Below are 23177 nucleotides of genomic sequence, written 5' to 3' on the forward strand. Positions count from 1 at the left end.
GATCTGGATTTGTTTTGCCAAAACCAACCCTTTGGGTTTTGATTTTGGATCTGGATGATTTTTGAAAACAAACAAACAAACAAACAAACAACCAAACAAACTATTAAATAAAACAACAGCTAAAATCACAGAATTTGGGGGTAATTTTGATCCTACGGTATTATTAACCTCAATAACATTCATTTCCCGTCTACTCTGAACACCTCACACCTCACAATATTGTTTTTAGGCAAAAAGATTGCACCAAGGTAGCTGGATGACTAAGCTAAGCGACACAAGTGTGCGGCACAAACACCTTGCCCATCTAAGAGTAGCACTGCAGTGGCAGACAGGATGGCAGTTTCAAAACTAGACCCCAAACAGCACATAATGCAAAGAAAAAAAAGAGGTGCAAGATGGAATTGTCTTGAGCCCTCCCACCCACCTTTATGTTGTTTAAACAGGACATGCACAGTTTAATAAACCAATAATTTCAGCAACAGGTGGTCCCCCTGGAAAAAGCTTGCCTAGTTCTCCGAATTATAGCTTGCTACAAACATACCACCACCTTTTTTGATTACTTTTCACATTATGAGAAGAGGCAAGAGGAAGAGGACAGTGTCAAGAAGGGGATTAAAAATTAGAGAGGCACACACATTCAGGAACAACACACAAGCTTTCACCTTCTCTCCTATATTGGTGTGGAACGGGAAGGACTTCAACCAAGCAAATATATAATTACCACATTACTGGACAAACTAAAAAACTAGGGGCCAAAGCCTCTGAATTTGTACCCCCTTGTCCATGTTCAGGGAATAAGATAATCTCAGATTTAATGCTGGGATGCAAATAAACTGGTGTATACCACAGGATCAAGATTGGAAATTTTCCCCTCCACGGAGTCTTGAGACTTATTTTTTGAAAATCTCGTTGGTTTGTTTTCTATTTTTTATTGCATTTTTTATTTACATATTATGTGGCAGATGCATTTTTTTTCACAGCTCCCAGTTACACGCATGTGAGCATACCTGTGTGTTCCAGTTACATGCATGTGAGCATAACTGTGTGTTTTGTTTATTTATTCATATTTAATTTTTAAATAAAGCAGCCCCTTAGATGTTTTAGCAGCCCATCCTGAGCCCCCACAGCAGAGAGTTGAGTTTGGGCGGGTTTGGTACAGTACTAAGCAGGACAGTGCCGTGAATTTTTTGTTATTGAGCCCATGCCATAGTGGAGCTTACCACTCTACAGTTGAAAATCATTTCATACTATAAGTAGGACTGTGGGAGAAGGCAATGCTAATGTGCCCACAGCATGCCTCACATCTTTCTGGTTGTAAGCCACGAGACTCCATACCGGGCCGTTATCAGTAACTGTTATCAGTAACTGTTTGTGCCTCACAGGAGCTCCTGGGCCATCTAGTGCTGCAGTGCAATGGAAAGCTGATGCAATGCAAGATCACTGAAACTCTGTTCTTCTAACACCGTGAGGTCTTGCGATAACCCTATGCAGTCCTTAGGAAAAGATCCCTGTACAACAAATGCACATCTCCTAAATAAATAATCCCAAAATGTGGAAAATCAATAGTAAATCAAAATTAAGGTTGACAAATTGGAGCCATTCATTTGAGTGAGTCCCTAACATGAAATAATTGAGAAGAGCCTCTCTCTAATGCTCCAGCAGAAAATCTCACTTCTACCTCTCTGGCAGTTGTGCTGGATTATGATTCAGTCACACTGACTTTGGCCACAAATGTGGTCTCTCCCCACTTTATTAAAAAAACACATTGTCAAAATAGCAATTTCCATTTCCACCTTTGCGGCTATGTTTTCACAAGTCTGTTTGTGATGTTGAAGCTTGTTTCATATCTGCTCTAGGCTTTCATTTAAACCTAGGATCAAGTACAGCAGCACCCCTGGAGTTATACAGCAGCACCCCTGGATTTATACAGCATGTGCAGCACCCCTGGAGAATTACACAGCACAGCAGACAGGCAACAGCACCCCTAGACTTAAACGGCAGTGGGGCAGCACCCCTGGACTGATAGGGCACAGGGTCAGCACCCCATATAGAGCAGCACCCCTTGAATGATGTGGCAAAGAAAATATATGCAAGATGGAATTGTCCTTGGACCCTCCCATCCACCCTTATGTTGTATAAACATATCCTGCACGCTTTAACAAACCAATAATTTCAGCGACAGGATCTGCCACACGACTGTGGCTGAAATGATTGCTTTGTTTGGGCCCCCCACCAAAAAAGAAGCAATTAATCTCTCCTTGCACAAACTGGCTCTAAAGAGGCAACATATCGTCCTCATCCTCAGTTTCCCGCCCCTTCAGTGTTTTTAATCCTCATGCTCACAGAGAAATAATATTCAAACAAACCACATAATTTAGGTGTCAGTGGACTGCTATTACCCAAAGTTTCTGAGCTTGACAATGACTTATGATGAATACGCTGCAGGTGACGTATAAGGGAGGATGTTACTAGGTGGTCAACGTCCTTACCCCTACTTATTATGGATTTGCAAAGGCAACAGATGTCTTGACACCTGTTGTCTGGATTTGTGGAAAAATAATTCCACACCGAAATGGTGGCTTTTTGGTATTTTGCCCAGGCATGACAATAGACTTTTTCATCCAATGGCCAACAACTGTCTCCACTGGTACCTTATTCAAACAAACCACATCACCATCAGAAGCCTCATCGTCAATATCCTCCTCATCCTGGTGTACTTCTACAGTGACATCCTCAATCTCAATATCAGCAACTGGACTGGCGGTGCTTCTCACAGCACTTGCAGAGGGCGTGCAAATGGTGGCAGGAGCCTCCTCTTCCCATACAGTGTTGTGAAGATCAGGCCTAGACATCGCAACTGCGGACAGTACCAGCATCCCTGTATTTTCACAACACCCCTGTAATTTTACAGCATACAAGACAGGCCAAGTGTACATTTATTTTCACTGCACTCCTGTATTTTACAGCTTACATAGCCAGTGTACTTTCATTTTAACAATAGCACCCCTGTATTTTTACAGCATACAGGACAAGTGTACTTTTATTTTAACAGCAGCACCCCTGTATTTTTACAGCATACAGGACCAGTGAACTATTATTTTAACAGCAGCACCCCTGTAATTTTACAGCATAAAGGACCACCATACTTTTATTTTAACAGCAGCACCCCTTTTTTTACAGCATAGAGGATCAGTGTACATTTATTTTAGCAACAGCACCCCAGATTTGTTACAGCTTACAAGACAAGGCCAGTGTACATTTATTTTCACTGCACCCCAGATTATTTACAGCATACAAGACAGGGCCAGTGTACTTTTATTTTAACAGAAGCACCCCTGAATTTTTATAGCATAAAAGACAGGGCCAGTGTACATTTATTTTCAATGCACGCAAGAATTTTTACAGCATGCAAGACAGAGCCAATGTACATTTACTTTCACTGCACCCAAGATTTTTTACAGCATACAAGACAGGGCCAGTGTACATTATTTTAACAACAGCACCCCTGAATTTTTACAGCGTAAAAGACAGGGCCAGTGTACATTCATTTTCACTGCACCCAGATTTTTTACAGCATACAAGACAGGGCCAGAGTACATTTATTTTCACTGAACCACAGATTTTTACAGCATACAAGACAGGGCCAGAGTACATTTATTTTCACTGAACCACAGATTTTTACAGCATACAAGACAGGGACAGTGTACATTTATTTTCACTGCACCCCAGATTTTTCACAGCATACAAGACAGGGCCAGTGTACATTTATTTTCACTGCACCGCAGAATTGTTACATCATACAAGACAGGACCAGTGTACATTTATTTTTACTGCACCCCAGATTTATTACAGCATACAAGACAGGGCCAGTGTACATTTATTTTCACTGCACCCTAGATTTTTTACAGCCAACACCCCTGTATTTTCACAGCATACAGGAGGAAAGTTCCCCTACCTCTTGTACAACACAGTGACAGCAAGGACAGCAACACCCATGTACAGCTGCAGCACCCCTAACAGCACATGAAACACCAGTGACAGACAAGAGAGCACCCCTAACAGTACAGGTACACCACAGTGACAGGAGCAGCACCCCTACAGTGCACACACTGAGCCCACCCGATGCCACCACCCACAGAGAGACAGAGGTCTGTCTCCCTCACTTTCCAAGTCTGGAATGAAAATGGCGGTGACGCGCGGCTGTTTATATGGAATCCAAAACCCACGAAAATCCGACAGCAGGATGATGACATTTTGCCTCATTCTTGTTTCCTAGTCTGGTGTGAAGTCCCGAGTCGGACTCTGATTCTGGATCAAAACTGGATGTTCGGGGGGGGGGGTTTGGTTCTCTGAGAACCAAACCCACTCATCTCTAAACATAATATATTTAGTTATTACCTAGGAGACTCTTTCCAGGCACATTGGGAATTGAATGTGGGAAAGAAAACTTTTGTTATGTCGTATATTAAGTTGATCTCTTCCTGCCAGAGCGCCTATACCTTGGGGCAGTTCCACCAGGGAGAGGATGCTTTGAGCGTGGCAATTTCCTGAAAATACAAAAAATTGTGCAAATCTCGCATCTTGCGCTCTCTAGTTCCTTAGTACTTGCATTTAACAGAAATATATAACACAGTGTTTATAGCATCTGAATGTCCAATAGCACACAATTTAGTTACGTTCCTATAGTAGGCTTGTCATCTAGCATATAATCCTGTCCTTTAAACGTTTTCTCTTGCGAACCTCTCCCGTCTATCGGGTATCCGTCACAGTGATCATAAAAAAACAGATAGGTACCGGAATCTCGTGTCATACGTTCTTTTTAACTGTAGACACAAAATTAAAACATAATCCATGGAAATAATTACATGTATAAAATCTCCTTAAAATGTGGGTGTAATTCTAGATCACACTCAGTATAAAGCACACCATGCATCAGGTGAAAATCCCAAATGGTTCAGAGGAAATAATTATCAGTAAGTCTGAGAACCGAACAAGTTCACAAACAGATGTAAATTTCAAAAACTCCAGATGGCCTCCTGGGAAGCAGTGTTCTGTGCACCGGAAATTTTTCGGGTTTTGTGTTTTGGTTTTGGATTCAGTTCCGCGGCCGTGTTTTGGATTCAGATGCGTTTTGGCAAAAGCTCCCTTAAAAATTTTTGTTGGATTCGGGTGGGTTTTTTTTCAAAACCCCCTCAAAAACAGCTTAAATCATAGAATTTGGGGGTAATTTTGATCCTATAGTATTATTAACCTCAATAACCATAATTTGCAGTCATTTCCAGTCTATTCTGAACACCTCACACCTCACAATATTATTTTTATTCCTAAAATTTGCCCCGAGGTCGCTGGATGACTAAGCTAAGCAACCCAAGTGGCCGGCACAAACACATGGCCCATCTAGGAGTGGCACTGCAGTGTCAGACAGGATGGCACTTAAAAAAATTGGCCCCAAACAGCACATGATGCAAAGAAAAGAGAAAAAGAGGTGCACTGTGGTCGATGGATGGCTAAGCTAAGCGACACAAAAACCTCAATATCACAGGAATTATTTGTTCTAATCAATGGTATTATTGGTCCAAATCACTGGAAGAAAATGACAAAATCACAGGAATTATTTGTTCTAATCAATGGCATTATTGGTCCAAATCCCTGAAAGAAAATGACAAAATCACAGGAATTATTCGTTCTAATCAATGGTATTATTGGTCCAAATCACTGGAAGAAAATGACAAAATCATTGGAATTAAATGGCAGTAATGTCGGGAATTATATCAAATAGCAGTACCACTGGACATATACGGAAGTGTCAGACAGGATGGCACTTAAAAAAATAGTCCCCAAACAGCACATGATGCAAAGAAAAGAGAAAAAGAGGTGCACTGTGGTCACTGGATGGCTAAGCTAAGCGACACAAACACCTCAATATCACAGGAATTATTTGTTCTAATCAATGGTATTATTGGTCCAAATCACTGGAAGAAAATGACAAAATCACAGGAATTATTCGTTCTAATCAATGGTATTATTGGTCCAAATCACTGGAAGAAAATTACAAAATCACAAGAATTATTCGTTCTAATCAATGGTATTATTGGTCCAAATCACTAGAAGAAAATGACAAAATCACAGGAATTATTTGTTCTAATCAATGGTATTATTGGTCCAAATCACTGGAAGAAAATGACAAAATCACTGGCATTATTTGGCAAAATCACTGTAATTAATAATTATAAATCACGGATATTAATTGGTAAAATCTCGCTATCGCCTGCCTAGTGAAGTGGAATCTAGATGGGATTTTGTACCGGGGACACAATAACTTCATCAATTGTCTAAATCCCAATGCACTAATGGCGGAAAACGGGTGCACGTCTAACAGCGCACTGATTATACTGAGAACTGATTATACCGATCACTGATGATACTACGGAGAACTGACACTGAGCAGTGAGAACAGGACTGGACTGTTGTACTGTAGTATACTGGTCCCCACAATGCAGCACAGATATTGAGCACTGATCCAGAGAATAGAACTGAGTCTGACATGGAGCTGCAAGATAACGCTATGGCCTACTGTACTGTACTACTATATACTGGTGGTCACCACAATGCAGCACTGTACTACTACATACTGGTCCCCACAATGCAGCACAGATATTGATCACTGATCCAGAGAATAGAACTGAGTCTGACACGGAGCTGCAAGATAACGCTATGGCCTACTGTACTGTACTACTATATACTGGTGGTCACCACAATGCAGCACTGTACTACTATATACTGGTCCCCACAATGCAGCAAAGATATTGAGCACTGATCCGGAGAATAGAACTGAGTCTGACACGGAGCTGCAAGATACAGCAATGGACAACTGTACTGTACTACTATATACTGGTGGTCACCACAATGCAGCACTAGACTACTATATACTGGTCCCCACAATGCAGCACAGATATTGAGCACTGATCTGGAGAATAGAACTGAGTCTGACACGGAGCTGCAAGATACAGCAATGGACAACTGTACTGTACTACTATATACTGGTGGTCACCACAATGCAGCACTGTACTACTATATATTGGTCCCCACAATGCAGCACAGATATTGAGCACTGATCCGGAGAATAGAACTGAGTCTGACACAGAGCTGCAAGATAACGCTATGGCCAACTGTACTGTACTACTATATACTGGTGGTCACCACAATGCAGCACTGTACTACTATATACTGGTCCACACAATGCAGCAAAGATATTGAGCACTGATCAGGAGAATAGAACTGAGTCTGACACGGAGCTGCAAGATACAGCAATGGACAACTGTACTGTACTACTATATACTGGTGGTCACCACAATGTAGCACTATACTACTATATACTGGTCCCCACAATGCAGCACAGATATTGAGCACTGATCTGGAGAATAGAACTGAGTCTGACACGGAGCTGCAAGATAACACTATGGCCTACTGTACTGTACTACTATATACTGGTGGTCACCACAATGCAGCACTGTACTACTATATACTGGTCCCCACAATGCAGCACACTGAGCACAGATATTGAGCTTTTCAGGCAGAGAACGTAGCCACGTCCTCTCCGCCCAATCGACAATGCACAAGTGAAAATGGCGGTGACGCACGGCTCTTTATATGGAATCCGAATCTCGCGAGAATCCGACAATGGGATGATGACGTTTTCCCCCATTCGGGTTTTGCGTGTTAGGCGGGAAGAACCGAGGCTGCCTCGGACCTGTGTAAACCACGTTAAGTTCGGGAAGGGGGGGTGTTCGGATCTCGACGAACTGAACCCGCTCATCTCTAGTCACGATATTCAATTTCTCTGAGTTACACAGCGGAAATCACCTGTGCAGCACCAACGTGTTTCAAGCCTTTCTAGGCTCTTTTTCAAGGTAAGTGTGCTAGTCCTTCAATCTAAAAGTCCTTGTATTTTAACCTCCTCCAATCAAATCCTAAATTAAACATAAAACACACCTGTGTAAAAATGGCTGCCTCCATACGTTTATCTTGATTGTCATGGTAATAGATAAGTTAGAGCCATATCCTACTTATATAAATATATCTAAAATACTACCATATACAAGGTCACAGTACATAAATAGTCACAATAGGCTTAAAAAATCCAGACAAAATAATACTACATTGTTAAAGTTCCTGTACCGGGAGGGTGCGCGTCATCGGCGCATCATTCCCGGTGTTGCTTGGTAACCCAGGACTTCCCTCCTTATCATAGGGCACAATGACGAAACGTAATTTCCTGGTATCCGTTACCAAGCAACAGCAACACAAAACTACCGAAGTTGCTAGGTAGCCAAGAACTTCCATCCTTGTCATAGGGCATATTGATAGAACGTCATTTCTGGATATCCGTTACCAGGCAACAATAACACATTGCTGTAGCGACTATAATTTGTCATCTAAGTTGCATGGATCTCTTAACACTGCATTAAACACCCGAAATGGACACACAAAATGTAATAATCAACATTGACCCGGTCTCAAATATTCTGATGTAAAGCGAAACGTCACTTCCCGTTTCACGTTGCTAAGAGACCGTAACTCCTTCATGTACACATTATGATAATCTTCACTCTTCTTAAAGGTGTATCCATTGGTAAATCCCAACTTTATATTAAATATCCAACATTTAAACAATGAGGTTCTTTAGGGACCAAGCTTGGGTTTTCCATTCTCAAAGCTGACATCAGGACAATTTCTCTTAGTAACCGGTATTCACAGTCCCCATTTAGGTCTCTTAAGAAAATCTCTTACTACACCAGACATATTCAAGAACATCCCTATCAAGAGAAACAAATAAACTCAATTTAAAAATCATGAGTTCACAAGAACCAAGGTTTTAAAATGTATATAATGGATTATTTATGAGACTATAAATATCACTTTAATTCAAAGTCAACATTTAGTCCCACTGGCATTAAGGTATTATATTTATGAATTAATTCCATTTCTGTTTTAGCCAAGAGTTTAAGCAGGTTCTTCTGATGATGAGTACACTCTACCTGTTTTATACCCGCAAATCTTACTATAGCAATCCATCACAGATCGCAAGATTGGCCAATATATTGTATAGTGTATACCCAACTTTTTTCTTAAACAACAGTCAAATGTCATAATTTTTAGCAAATGCCACTCTCAACTCACTCCTCTGCCCACCTCCACCTCGTCTCCCTTCCTCACTCTCTGGCTCTTGAACTTACTTCACATCCAAAATTGACTCCATACGTCAGGTTATCACATCACATCAGACCATCAGCAACCAGCCTCCTCCTATCCCTTACCACCCATCCCTCTCACCAACTCTGACATCTTTCTCCCATGCATCTGGTGAGGAAGTCATGGCCCTCATTCATTCCTGTCCCCACACCACCTCTCCCCACTTGACCCTATCCCCTCCCGCCTCCTCCGCTACCTCTCTCCTTCTGCCTGTTGCCATATTTCCCACATTCTCAATCTCTCCCTCTAGTCAGGCAATATCCCCTCTGCCTTCAAGCATGCACTCATCTCTCCTATTCTTAAAAAACCTACCCTTGATCCAAACACTCTCTCCAACTGCCGACACATTTCTCTCTCCTCCCTTTTGCCTCCAAACTCCTTGAGCATATTGTCTACAACTGCCTTACTTCCTTTCTTTCCTCACACTCACTGCTTGACCCATTCCAGTCTGGCTTCCATTCTCTCCACTCCACTGAAACTGCCCTTACAAAAGTATGCAATGACCTCCATGCTGCTAAATCTAAGGGCCACTACTCTTTACTTATTCTTCTTGATCTCTCTGCTGCTTTTGACACTATGGACCACCCTCTCCTACTGCAAATCCTTCACTCCATTGGTCTGCATGATTCTGCCCTCTCTTGTCTGACTTCCTACCTCTCTGACTGTTCATTCTCGGTCTCCTCTCATGACTCCACCTCCCCCTCACTTCCACTAACTGTAGGTGTACCCCAAGGTTCTATCCTTGGTACTCTTCTTTTCTCTCTCTATACATCTTCACTAGGTTAGCTCATTAGTTCTTTTGGTTTCCAATATCCTCTCTATGCTGATGACACTCAAATCTATCTTTCCTCACCAGACCTCTCCCCTGCTCTCCTCACTCGTATCGCCAACTGTCTCTCTGATATCTCTGTTTGGATGTCCCAGCGCTTTCTTAAACTTAACATGTCTAAGACCGAGCTGATCATCTTCCCTCCCTCCCGCATAACCTCACCTCCTACAATGTAATCCTTGACTCCTCCCTCTCTTTCAAACCACACATTCAGCACCTCTCGCAAACCTGCCGTTTTCATCTAAAAAATATTTCCAGGATCAGACCATTTCTGACCCAGGATGCTACTAAGACTCTTATCCACTCACTGGTCATCTCCAGATTGGACTACTGTAATCTCCTCCTGACTGGCATTCCTGACAAATACCTCTCTCCACTCAAATCTATCCTCAATGCTGCTGCCCTGCTCATTTTCCTCACCAAATGCACTAAGTCCACCTCTCCTCTCTTACAAGACCTTCACTGGCTCCCCTTCCCTTTCAGAATCTATTTCAAGCTTCTCACACTCACTTACAAAGCCCTCACCCACTCCTCTCCCATCTACATCTCTAACCTTATCTCCCTTCACACTCCCACCCGTCCTCTTCGCTCTGCTAATGCACGCTGACTCTCCTGCGTATTGATTACTTCCTCCCACTCCTACCACCAAGATTTTTCACGTGCTGCTCCATTTCTTTGGAATTCCCTACCTCTCCCCCTCAAACTCTCCACCTCTCTACAAAACTTCAAACGGGCTCTCAAGCCCACTTCTTCAGCAAACCCAGCCAAATCTCATCCTAACCCTCTGTTCCACGCTCTCTATGTACTGTTCCCCATCTGTGTCACCCCTGTCTGTCTACCCCTCCCCTTTAGAATGTAAGCTGTCATGAGTAGGGCCCTCTTCCCTCATGTGCTTATCCTTTTTCTTACTTGAATAATCTTCAACTGCACCAAATCCAGCAGTCTTCTGCCACTTGATACTTATTCCAGTGTCATCTGCTGATGTAGCTATGTTTATTTGCCCTGTACTTGTCCTATAATGTCATCAACTGTAAGTTGCTGTTTTCCTGTTTTGATTATTTGTTTATGTACTCTGTAATTGGGCGCTGCGGAACCCTTGTGGCACCATATGAATAAAGGATAATAATATTATTAATAATAATAATAATAATAATAATAATAATGAGTCTAGGATCACAATTATGATATATTTTTTAAATTATTAGACAATGCATGGGTCTCTAGACCCTTCCTAATATTTCTAATGTGCTCCCCAACCCGTATCTTAAGGGGTCTTGAGGTATGCCCTATGTAAAACAAATGACAAGGGCATTATATTACATATATCACATTTTTCACATTGCAGGTTATAAAATCTGTTATTTCATGTGTATGACCATTAATTTCTAATCTTTCCATTTTTTTCCCTTTATCAGTTTTAATCTCTTTACACCTGGCACAACAACCACACCTATGAAAGCCCTTCATATTGATTCTCCCTTTTTTTTTATCATTGGAAGATCACTCTTGACTAGTTTAGTTCTCAAATTTGGAGCCTTCTTGTAAATAAATACTGGTTTATCTGGCAATACATTCCTAAACACAGGATCTTTCTTCAAAACAACCCAATGTTTTTGAAACGATCGTTCCAGTGCCTTATTTTGTACATTGTAACCTGTTATGAACACATATTCAAAGTGGTTAGACTCCCCTTTTGTTTGTACCCTATCTTTAAGTAATTCACTCCTATCCAAATTAGTGATTTCCTCTTTAACTGTTTGTAAGGAGATCTCATTATAGCCACATCTTTGAGACAGTTCTTCTAAATTATCCGCCTGTTGTTCATAAATATGTTCTTCCGAACAATTGCGTCTCATTCTCTTAAACTGGCTGTTTGGTATAGAATCCAACCAGTTTTTGTTATGATAGCTGTTTCTGTCAATATATGTTTGTGAGTCAGTAGGTTTTGTATATGTTTTCATACATAACATTTCCTCTTTCACATATATAGTAATGTCCACAAAGTCTATACTCTCTGTGCCTGTATGAAAGGTAAATTCTTTATTAAGGGAATTATTATTCAGATAAGTGCAAAAACTTTCCAGCAAGGCCCTTTCTTCTCTCCACAGGAACAGCACGTCATCAATATAGCATTTCCATGGCACCAGGTTCGCCCCAAGTGGGTTGGGTCCCCAGACAAAGTCATTCTCCTACTTACCCATAAAAGTGTTAGCATAACTTGGGGCAAAACTGGTGCCCATTGCTGTTCCTGTTTTTTGAATAAAGAAATCTCCATTAAATTTAAAACAGTTATTAGTAAGAATAAATTGTACACTCTCTGTTATATACTCCTGGGTGTTTATATTAATGACACTTCTGCTTAGAAAATCTACCACCGCTAAATTACCTGCCTCATGATTCAGGACCTGGTGTATGAGCAGGGTTATTCCATAGGGGTCTGTGAAGAAATAGCGCAGAGCAAAAAAATTAGATACACATTGGGGAGAATTCAAATGTTTGAAAAGTCAGTTGGGTGTCTGTTTTTTCCTGTCTATTAGATAGGAAAAAGCAGACACCCAACTGATTTTCAAACAATTGAATATCCCCCAATGTATTGACTACCTGGTTTAATAAAAAATTATATCTAATTATATCTAATAATACATATTATTACCATACAAGTAAAAGTTACACAAATACATATACAAGTAAGACACTAGTGAAAAAGACTGTTCCAAGGGAGCAGATAATGCATTAGTCTCTAATGAATAACAATTGCAATTAATAATTGCTAGAATAAACAATTGTATTCTACCAATAGAAACGTCTGTAGTTTGACAGTTTGTTACTGATGTATTGAAAAAATAGTTTATGAATATGTCAAATTATCTACTGTAACAAGATAGAAAGTCAATAGGTCAACCCCTAATGGTTGACATGCAAAAGGTGGGCAAGGTCAAAAGGTCGACATGGAAAAGGTAGACAGTTGAAACAGTTGACCGAAACAAAAGGTACAAAAGAATGACAGTGTAAAAGGTTGACATGTTAATGGTTGACACAAATAGGATCGACACAATGGTGGTCTTTCCGAGTTGATTGCACGTAGCAACTTTTTGCTGCCCGTGCGATCAACTAGACGCCGCCTATGGGGGAGAGCTTTTTTTGCATAGCAAGGCTGTGATCGCTTGTGCAGCCCTACTATGCAAAAAAAGTTTTGTGCAAAACAAGACCAGGGTAAGACTTACTTACTCTGTGCGATGAATCCAGCATTGCAGGTCCTGGAATTTACGTCAAACATCTGCCCTCCAAACGCCTGGACACACCTGCGTTTGGATCTTCACGCCCAGAAATAGTTGAGTTGACGCCCGGAATGCCTTCCCCCTGTCAATCTTTTTGCGGTCGCTGCTGCGACCGCTTTCTTCACTAGCGGCGTTGCTGCCCGGCGATGGACGTCGCTGGGTAACGACACGTCTGCGCAATCCGGATGCAGTGCATGCTCAGTTCCGACCCGATCTCATGGCTGCACCGAAGCACAGCATATTTTTTTTGTGTCATCTTGTATTACCATATCTGAGGCAAATTAGTGGAATATGTGTACCCTCATGGTCTTGCTTTGCTTGCCATGCTTTGGGCAGGTTACTATTCCCAGTCATAGTCCACGTGGATGGTAAATAATGAATACGTTAAAAAATATATATTTTTTAAAGTGTGTCAACTAAATGTGTGTTGACCATTGTCATGAAGACCTTTTAAACCTTTTGACCTTTTGTACCTGTCAACCTTAAGCACTGTCAAACTTTTACCTGTCAAACTTTGACACTGTTGACATTTTGCATGTCAGCCATTTGGGGTTGACCTATTGACTGTCTATGCAGGGCCTGTCTTTAGGTTCCATCCATAAAAGTATGGGCATAACATATGTAATATTCTAGCCTCAACATCCACCCATGGCCTAGATTGAGCATTAGAATGGGGTAATATGATCTGAGACAGGTGAGCCACTATGTAATATTTTGTAGGCAGGGCAATTTGAGATCTCTTCTTTAGCATGTCTGTAAATGACCCTACAATGAACTCTGGTGCTCCTAATGAACCAGACAAATCACAAGACACATCTCTGAAGATCTACCTACTGTATACAGGGTATTTATGTTTAACACAGGTACTCTACCTATTCAGGAGATGTATTGGCTGTCCCATGTGTGAAAGTCCTTCTTAAGTGTGTCATTGAGGGGGGGGGGGGTATATTTGCAGTGAAAAATCTGATTGTGCTTAGTAAAGTAAATACCTAGGTATTTTAGCCTCTTGGTATGCCACTTGAAGCGAAAGTTAGCCTGAAGGCACCATTGCTCATCTGTTGGTATATTTAGAACCAGATACCTAATGTCACTCAAGATGGTGGATACAGATATATGAGGCTTAGTCATAGTTAACAAAACATCATCAGCATATAATGCCAGCTTATGTACAGTTGGGCTGACTACGATTCCAGAAATGTCTGAAAAGTCTGGTAGCTTGTGGCTCCATAGCAAGGCTCCATAGTAAGTCATGTAGGGGAAACTTTTTTAGCATCATGCCAGCACTTATTTAAAACCATTGTTGGCCTTTGTTCAAATACATGCTTATTTTAACTGACTTTTTTAACATATAGAAAAGATACACGGAGACGTTAACGAAACGTTTTCTCACAGATACATAGGAATCATTATATTAGGTGGATCTCTTGGGAAGTTATGTTATCTCTGAATTTTTGTTATGGGACTTGCATATATCAGTTACACATTTTATATATACAGCAGTCTTCTGAAATATGGATTAGAAAATGCATTGTTTTGATGTATGTGATTTTCCAATATATAAACAATTAAGTTGTGGAGACTTCTCATACTGGTCCTTTTTGTTAAAGGAATTTCTTCCAGCATAGGGGAATATGCCTTAAAGAATAGCTGACTTTGGACACTGTCATCTCTGCATAATACATGGGGGTCCAGATTTATCAAGCCTGTAATTTTTTAAACACAGCCTGTAACATGGACGTTAGGAGCTGATTGGTTTGTACTTTATCACTGTGCAAGTTATCACTCTCCAAGGCTTGATAAATCTGGACCTGGGTGAGAAGAACCAGGTCTCTGAAATGTACATCTACATACATAAATCCTTGTCTACTTACATATACTAGATTTATAATTGTTTCTCTAATTCCTAATTATGGGCCTAATTCAAAGATGCATACAAGCCCTATGGTTTGTGTACATCTGCAATGTTTTCAGTTCTGCACATGCCCAGGATCTGTACTGCGCATGTGCAGATCTCTACCTGTGAGATCACTCTCAGTGCCTAGTCAATCAGGCTTTGGACGTTTGGGGGGTGGGCAAGTGGCATTGACATCCAGGATTCCAGAAATGGGGGCATGTCACCCCCATTTTCTGGGCGTGCCCAGTTCACTGGCTGCCATCTTCACTGGCCCGGCTGCATTAAATCACCAGCCATTATGAGAAACCTGAGGGTTACTCAGATGACTGATGTTCATGCAGAGCGATCCGATGCAGCAGCAACAGATGACAGACGCTGACAGGAGGCTTCTAATTACGCAAGATGCCTCCTGCGGCATTACCATATTTTAGCACAATCACTGCATACAAATACGCAACTGCGGTGCTAATACGTCCATCTCTGAATCAGGCCTATGTCATAATCACCACACTGCCCATTAAAAGAGCAATGCCTTGAACTTCCCAATGTGTGCCTTCTCATGTAAATAACCCTGTTTTGCAAAAGAAAATAGGTGGCCTAACTCATTCCATAGAAAGGTGCACTAATTTGCACGTATGCAATCATCCAATCATCCACCGCTTGACATGTAAATCAAAGAGATCTGCTCTAAAAACTGATGTACTGCATAAAAGTAATTTCACATAGACATAAAACAGCATTTGACGTTCATAAAAGAGCCATCTAAATGAACAGAAGTGAGTATATATATATATTTCTCATGTTTTATGCACTGTCACCCAGAAGAATGTAGCAGTTGATAACTATAAAACAGAAAACATCACAGAGCTCAGCACAGATATACTTGCAAATGGTGATAAGCAAATATGCATCAGTCTGTGCGCTAATTAGCTGATCATGGCAGAAAAAAACAAAACATAATTTACAAAATTCCTGAACCATAACATGTCCACTCAATTAATAATAATTTGTAGCTGAGTTGTTTATTCAAAATCGGTGCTATCATCTGCATTGAAGAGTTTAAATTCATAGCGAGGAGCTTTGATTATAGAGTAAATCTAATATTATGAAAAATCCACATGCCATAAAGTTTACTCAGTATCTAGATTCTTGGATGCAATATCACTAAAAATGTGGCACATAGCTGCATACTTGCACTATCCTACAATATGAGCTAGATCAGTGGTTCTCAAACTTTGTCCTTAGGACCCCAGACAGTACACATATTCCAGGCCACCTACAGTAGGTAACATTTCCAGGTCACATTTTAAAAGATCCACAGGAGTAGCTAATTATTTCATTTGTAATTCTGGGAGGAGACCTGGAAAACATTAACTGTTTAGGGTCCCGCAGTCTGTTCCTGAGGTAGCACTCAGTCAGCTCAGCTCCTCTTTGCTTGCCTGCTCCCTCAGAAGACTCTCCTGACAGGAGAAATCACCCTCAGGCTAGATCATTCCACCCCTCTCCTCAGAGACATATCACACACTCCTCTATTCTGTGTTACTCCGTCCCTCAATCTCCCCTCTGTGAGGGATACCTGTGTATCTCTATGAACTTTAGTGTCCCAACAGTTTTTGTTAATAAAAGTGTTGTACTGTATATCATACTTCCCTACTCTTCCGAAAGTTGGGGGGAAATTCCCCCCCCCCCAGAAGAGTAGGCAAGTCTCCCGGATTGGCGCTAACCCCCGCACCCACAGCATCCGCACATAACTCCCCCCGCACGCTGAAGAAGCCGATGATGTGATTTGCATGGAATCACGTAATCATGGCTCCACCACCTTGCACCAAATCCTAGAATTGTGCAGTGGGGACGTGGACACTATGAGGTAATTTTGTAGTCATGCCCCACTCCGCCCCCTTTGCATCATCACGCCCCCCATACGCTACTCCCCCTGCAATACTGACTTGGCTGCCTTCTCCCAGGGGAGGCAGCCAGATGGTCAGCAAGTACTGTATGCTGTTTATACACAGTGATGACCCATACATACATTATATCACTACAGGTGGTTAAACTAATGGCATATCACAAATTTATTCATAAAAATGTTGAGGATCAATGCAGTGGAGACCTTGAGCTACAGTATGTCACGAGTGTCTGTGATGTCAGTTCCTGAAAGTCCTGGCATAATTTATATGTACTTTTTTTTCTTTTTTCTTTTCCTTTTCGTTTTCTTCCTTCCTTTTGATTATATACACAACTCTAGGGAGCACCACCACTTCCTCGAATTCTTCTACATACTCTGTACATTAAGTATTTTATCAGTTTAAGATCTAATATAATTCCGGTACACATCATAATTTCACCCATTGAAAAGTGAACTCCAGTGCGCTTATCCCAATACCTTCTCCTTTTCAATAATTTGTATGTACACCAGGAAATGTTGGGAACTATGTCAATGGGATCTCAACATGCTTAGAAATCATTTGAGTTGATACAGGTTGAGTATCCCTTATCCAAACTGCTTGGGACCAGGGGTATTTTGGATATCGGATTATTCCGTATTTTGGAATAATTGCATACCATAATGAGATATCATGGTGATGGGACCTAAATATAAGCACAGAATGCATTTATGTTACATATACACCTTATACACACAGCCTGAAGGTAATTTTAGCCAATATTTTTTAGAACTTTGTGCATTAAACAAAGTGTGTCTACATTCACACAATTCATTTATGTTTCATATACACCTTATACACACAGCCTAAAGGTCATTTAAAACAATATTTTTAATAACTTTGTGTATTAAACAAAGTTTGTGTACATTGAGCCATCAAAAAACAAAGGTTTCACTATCTCACTCAAAAAAGTCAGTATTTCGGAATATTCCGTATTTCGGAATATTCCGTATTTCGGAATATTTGGATATGGGATACTCAACCTGTAGTATAAACCTATAATGGTGACACAATAACAAGGTAAATAAATTGTTAAAAACAAGTGTAAATAACGATAATCAGCTTTTATGAAGCAGTATAATTCCCACACCATGTTTACTCAGTTTTATGTACTTCTTAAATTTGAAATACTTCCTCTTCCATAAATTCTTGTTAAGCCCAGATTATAAAAACAGATGTTAAGGGAGAATTCAATTGTTTGAAAAGTGGTTGGGTGTCTGTTTTTCGTGTCTATTCGATAGGAAAAAACAGACACCCAACTGACTTTTCAAACAATTGAATACCGCCCTTAGAGTTCTATCTACTTACTAAAAAGCATGCATTGATTGTACTGTGTAGGTAGGCAATGCTGAAAAATATCCAGGGACACACGTTTAAAACTTTAGTCTATCACTGTAAATTTTGTACAGTTGGCAACTGTACAACATGTTTATCCGATACCACCACTGTAATACTAAGGATTATACGTATGCAGTGCCGGCGCTACGCGCTCAGCAGCTCCTGCAAATAGTCATGGGCAAAGTGATTCACTGAACTGAGTTGAGACACATGACTCAGTTCAGTGAAGTGTCTCGAGTCAGTGTCTCGGCACATGAGTCATGACTCATTTGTACTGGAATGTGTTGCAGAGACTGCACATGAATCAGTGAGTTGCCAGTGCTGGAGGATCAGTGCTGGACTCATGGAGGGAGTTATTTAGCTGCAGTGATTGTGCAGTGTATCTGGGGGAGGCAGTTGCTTATGCACTGATTGATAATAATATATTAACATAGATTCACTGTTATGTTGATATATTACTAATAACCACTTATTGCATACTAGTTACAGAATATGCACATTACTTCTGGTTGAGGAGAGAAAGATTAACAGCCATGAAACACATCATTCAGTCTGTAACTAAACCAAATAAAAACATTTTTTTTTACTTTGCATACTTTGCTAATTAGTTATTTTAGGTGGACTTTTTCTTAGGTGGGCTTGTATTTATTATATTATCCACTATCTAGCCTCCAGGGAGTTTGCCACCCACAATCACACTGAGCAGGATCAGTGAGCACTGAGCTGAGAGCCCTGTACCACAGGGGCTCCACCTCCTGCAGGCTTATGCTGCATGAATCAGATCCATTCACTGAGTCACTGAGCTTACACAGTGTACAACTGTCTCAACTCACTGGCAGACTCAGGATGAATCATGATTCATGACATGACTCAGGCACAGCAGCACAGCACTCACTGACTGGTGAGTCGTGACTGCTCCCCCCCCCCCCCTCCCACTGGTATAGCCTCTGGCCAATCACAGATAAAGACACACAGCAGAACACACTGACTGAAGGACACACTGAGTTTCCTCCCTCTGGCTGAGAGAGGCTGCTGCTGCAGCTGTCTCCACTCATTAAACAGTGAGTGACTCGAATCATTCATACTTCCTGATGATTCGAGTCACTGTGTTGAGACAGTGAGTCAGTAGCCATCTCTACCTGCAAAGCAGGGAGGCGCCGAGCCTGAGAGGCACTCTCCCCGCTCTGGTACTCTGCTGATCTCCGCAGCTCGTGCTGGCTGCCGCTGCGCCTGTCAGGCAAGCAGCGGCACCGACAACGTGAAGCATGGCTTCATCGCAGCTGCCCGACCCCAGCAGTGTCCCAAGTCAAGCCAGCGTTCCACACACGCAAGCCCCGGAGGGAGAGACAGCAACTAGATCCACACCTGGAGCTGCGGCCACAGCAGGGACCAGCCATGCCTTTTCACTGCCCGTGGTATGTGTAGACGCCGAGCACCCCTCAATCCCACAACAGTTTAGGGAGTGGGGAAAACGGACTGTAGTGAGTACCTGCTGAGCGTTTTAACCCTAGACCACCAGTGAAACATAGCTATAAGAAAATTTAAATAAACTGATCAATTTAAACGCAATTTAATAGGCATAAATAGAACCACACAAATTATATGTAGGGTAATATATATATATATATATATATGTATATACATACATATATACATACATATATATATATATATAAGGTATGTCAGACAAACAGCGGCACTCAGAGGCGATATAGAAGAAAAACGGTGCGTTTATTACATCACTTCAATCCATCCGTTTCCAGACCATACAGTCCATCTGTCAAGGTGATACACGGTACACCTTGTATGCACTGTTTTTCTTCTACATTGTCTCTGAGTGCCGCTGCCTGTCTGACATACCTTCTACAGATTTTTTCCAGATGGCATCAGAGCAATTACCTAGACAGCAAGGGTGAGTGGCGATTCAATTTGCTGTATATATATATATATATATATATATATATACTGTATATATATATATATATATATATATATACATATATACATATGCAGGGCCGTAATTAGTGGTGTGCTAGCAGTGCCCAGCACACAGTGCATCTGCACAGTAGGCGTGGGACCACCAACAGCACCCGCATTGCCGCCGCCGCAGTAGTATTGTGCGGGCATCAGCAGCTTGGCAGCTGCAGTGCCCGGCTACTTGTCACATAGGTAGCTGGGTAGCACTGCAGCTTTCCATCCCTCGTTAGACTCGGCCTCTGGGCTTCCCCTTCTATGTCTGCAGCATTTGGGTGGGAGGAGGCTGATGGAAGGCAGCTGCTTTAGGAGCAAACATAAGTTTTAAAAAGCACACACACAGTCAGTCTTTCTCTCCCCCCGTCGCGTAATGTAAAAGACTACCTGGCATAATATGTATAAGCGGCATTACAACTGTGGGCTTTATCTGTATAAGAGGCACAACTACTGTGGGCATTATGTGTAAGGGGCACTACTACTGTGGTCATTATGTGTATAAGCGGCGCTACTACTGTGGGCATCATGTGTAAGGGGCACTAATGTGCGCATTGTGTATAAGGGGTACTATTTTGGGCATTGTGAATGATGGACACTACTATATGGTGTAATGTGTATCAGGGGTACTGTGTGCAGTGTAATGTGAATAAGATTGTGCTACTGTGTGGGTACTTTGTATTGGGGGTACTGTTGTGTGACCATACCCCTTCCTTGTGAGACCACACAAATTTGGTGTGCCCTATTCCTTCATTAAATATGGGAGGGCGCAAATTTCTAGTTTGCAGGGGGGCGCCGAACACCCTAGCACCGGCCCTGTACGTATCCATTGCCAGTGTCTTATGATTAATATTTAGCCTATTCCCAGCGACCATGATCATGTCTGGCTATGCAAATACCAGCTGGCAGGTTATTAGACTATACTGTATGACAGATTATCTGCATTCAGTATACTGAACAAAAGTGCTGATAAAAGGTAGATTTGTTTTGTTGCAAACTTTTTTTCTAAAACAGTTCCTACAGGAAAACGCATGGATTTTATCTTTCAGAGTGAAACATTTTCAATATTCTATTGGGAGGTGCTGGGCAGATCTGGGCCGGTCAGATCACCCATTGGGGGATACACGTCGGATGGTCTAGCTCGCAGATTTGGGGGTGCACAAGCAAGGGCAAAAGTTAATCAGCAAGCTCAAATGGCAACCCTGTTTAGAGTATGTCTATGTTCACTTTCTGCCTGAGTAGCATAGGAGGAGTATTCAGAGCAGAGTGGCAGAAGCGTAGAAGACCGGCTGGCACAACTAAAAGTAAACTTTTATTGGGCAGTGAGAAACCTATGGACTGGAAGGGGCAGTGAGAGTGGTGGATGCAAAAAAAATCTATGGACTAGTGTGAAGAGTGACAGCTGTGGAGGAGGCAATAAAAGATTTATGGACCTGAGGGAGCAGTGCAAGCTGGGGACGTGTATATGAGAGATCTACAGTATAGACTGCCAGGGGCAGTGAGAGCTGTGGAGCTGGAAGAGATGTATGGGCTGGAGGCAGGGCCGTTTCTAGACAATTTGGCTCCCAGTGCGAGATTTCAAAATGCGCCCCCCCCCCCCCCCCCCACCTATTGCTCTCTAAAAAAAATATGTGCCCCCCCCCATATAGCCATAAAAAGAAAAAGCTCCCGACAAGGGTGTGTGGCTTGATTAAAATGGGCGTGGTCTCATTAAAGTGGGCATGGCCTCATCTGATATCATCACACCCACCACAGGGGGGGAAAAATAAAAATAAAAAAGTCCCCTTTTTACACATTACAGCAGGCAAGTGTCCCCATATTACACAGTGCGGCAGGCAGGTGTCCCCATTTTACACAGCGCGGCAGGCAGGTATCCCCATTTTACACAGTACGGAAGGCAGGTATCCCCATTTTACACAGTACGGTAGGCAGGTATCCCCATTTTACACAGTGCGGCAGGCAGGTATCCCCATTTTACACAGCACGGCAGGCAGATATCCCCATTTTACACAGCACGGCAGGCAGATATCCCCATTTTACACAGCATGGCAGGCAGATATCCCCATTTTACACAGTACGCAGGCAGGTGCCCCCATATTACACAGTACGCAGGCAGGTGCCCCCATATTACACAGTACGCAGGCAGATGCCCCCATATTACACAGTACGCAGGCAGATGCCCCCATATTACACAGTACGCAGGCAGGTGCCCCCATATTACACAGTACGCAGGCAGATGCCCCCATATTACACAGTACGCAGGCAGGTGCCCCCATATTACACAGTACGCAGGCAGAGGCCCCCATTTTACACAGTGCGGCAGGCAGGTATCCCCATAGGCAGGTGTCCCCATTTTACACAGTGCGGCAGCGGCAGGCAGGTTTCAAGTTGAGGGGAAGGAAGGGGGAGGGGGAGGGGGGGGAGAGAGAGAGAGAGAGAGAATACTTACGTCTTCCCGCTCTTCGGTCCCGCCGCCTCACGTCCCTCGCGCCGGCCGCCTCCTCCTTCATGCTTATCTCCTTCTCGCCTCTCCCGAGCGCTCCTGCTCGGGGGCGGGGCTTCGCGGAATGACGCGTTTGCGTCGTGACGTCACGACGCAACGCGTCATTCCGCGAAACTCCGCCCCCCGAGCAGGAGCGCTCGGGAGAGGCGAGAAGGAGTAACAAAGTGCCGCG

Source organism: Pseudophryne corroboree, chromosome 9, assembly GCF_028390025.1.
Source record: "Pseudophryne corroboree isolate aPseCor3 chromosome 9, aPseCor3.hap2, whole genome shotgun sequence".
In the NCBI taxonomy this organism is placed as follows: Eukaryota; Metazoa; Chordata; class Amphibia; order Anura; family Myobatrachidae; genus Pseudophryne; species Pseudophryne corroboree.